This window comes from Etheostoma spectabile, chromosome 13, assembly GCF_008692095.1.
Source record: "Etheostoma spectabile isolate EspeVRDwgs_2016 chromosome 13, UIUC_Espe_1.0, whole genome shotgun sequence".
Classification (NCBI taxonomy): domain Eukaryota; kingdom Metazoa; phylum Chordata; class Actinopteri; order Perciformes; family Percidae; genus Etheostoma; species Etheostoma spectabile.
Window position 1 is genome coordinate 19,450,070 of NC_045745.1, and position 1,917 is coordinate 19,451,986.

Genomic DNA, 1,917 nt, shown 5'->3' on the forward strand with positions numbered 1-1,917 from the left:
GCAGCCGTTCCGCAACAAATCTGGACCTGGTGGTTATTGATGGACAGCGGAAGATGGAGCCGTCACGCAGCAGAGTCCGGAAAAAATGGAAGCTCTGCCTATCTGCTCTGGAGGCCTGCGAATCACCGGTGCTGGGTCGCAAATCCGCAGTCCGAGGAAATACACACATTAACTTTAATGGAAACCAGATTACTCTGACGTCGTTCAGGAGCGGATCCGCTGCCGTTCTGCATCCTGTGGAAACTGGGGGTAAGACATCTGCTGAAAAAAGTAATTTTATTCATTAGCATGATTTCCGTACTGTTTAGTTCAAAAACACCAACGTACAAACACATAGCGGACCTGTCGCAAGCTTTTATTTTGAAAATTCAAAGCTCGAGGACAGCACCAGCTGGGATGGCATGAGACAGAAGATCTCCCGGCTGCAGCCATACCCGATTCAAATGTTCTTTTCAGTCCCAATGATTATTTGTGAAATTGTGCAAACGACAGCCTTGTCAAGTCATTTGAGAAAAAAGGAGCGGTAGCATGCAAGCTCCCAAATTAACACTCATCTGAGAAATGGATTTTTGGATAGTGTTCAGCTTCGGCAGCTTTACCAATGCAAATATACAATGATTGAGGAAGCCTAGTGACAAGTACCTAGCAACCAGTTCACATGTTTAATTTGTTATTACCCAGTGTGCTTTGTTAAATTGACTCAACGTTTTATTGTTTTATTTCTTGTGAATACTAGTTTACTAGAGGTGTAACTTAGTATTTGAAGTAACGCAGTGAGTGTGCCTTTAATTTCCATGCTTATTGTGTTTCCATAACAATGTTACTGGCAAATCTACTGAAATGGCCACCAAAGGAATGTGATGTGTAAGATGAAAAGGCAGAGGTTAAGTCTTGTATGTCATAGTTGTATAAAAGCAATGTTTACTTGTGGTTACCTTTTTTGTCAAGTGTAAACCAGAACAGAAGGCGTTGACAAAATGTTGGGGAGGGTCATGTTTTTTATTCCCCAATTATTTTGGAGGGTCATAGACAAATGTATTAGGGGCAAAGGGAGGGTCAAGTAGTAGTAGCAGTAGCCCCTTACATAAAAAACAGTCCCTAAGGACAAATCCAGCACGTAGACGGCCCCTAAGAATAACGTTACGTGAGAAAGATATTTAACATCACAACATTGTTTCTGGTTTGCCTTGGATGATTGTAGGAGGCATTCAATATTGACCTTTCATTTCATAAAATACACTCAAATCTTGAATGGATGCCATGACTGTTTTTCTCCTTTAGCAAATACTCTGTGTATTTGGTGTGGCTAGTACTCTTCAGTTTTTTTTCCTTCTGTCAATTGGCCTGGTAGAATTGAAAGTAAAGCAAATTTTTAAGCTGTCCTCTAAAGCAGACTGCTTTAGAGGACATCTTAGATAGAATAAAGTGAATTGTAAAGCAGAAGTGACACTGACTTGTTTACACTGAAGAACCACTAGTTATCCCTGCGACTGCTGACTTCATTATGTGTCTAACAACTCCTTTGGGAGGTAATGGCATAGGGTGTGAATCATTTTGTGTGTGTGTGTGTGCGTGTGTGCGTGCGTTCTCTTGTGTACTCACAAGGACCAGAGCTCCTCTCATGGATGGGGAAGGGACTCCAGAGTGATGACTTTCCACAGTCTCTTTTCTGTGCCAAGATTTGTCCTGTGAGTCAGTATGTATGTATGTATGTATGTATGGCCTTCATGTATTGTGTTGAGTTTTAAAAAGTTAAAATGTCTGAAGGAGCCAGGCTAGAAAATTATGCATACATCTGTCCCCATTTCCCCCCCACCTTCTGACTGTAAAGAGTTGATCTGGTCAAGTCTGGCATTTAACATATGGAAAGGGGCTTCTGTCTCCGGTCCCCTGGGGTTTTAGTCTAGGCTGAGACAA

General features: G+C 41.8%; 1 long non-coding RNA gene across 1 annotated transcript in view; it reads left to right on the top strand.

Moving 5' to 3' along the window:
- Positions 1-1,917, top strand: part of LOC116700956 (uncharacterized) — a 23,501-nt gene that overhangs the window by 18,772 nt on the left and 2,812 nt on the right. The window contains exon 2 of the long non-coding RNA XR_004334774.1: positions 624-631. This is a non-coding gene — a long non-coding RNA (uncharacterized LOC116700956). The remainder of the gene's footprint in view (positions 1-623; positions 632-1,917) is intronic.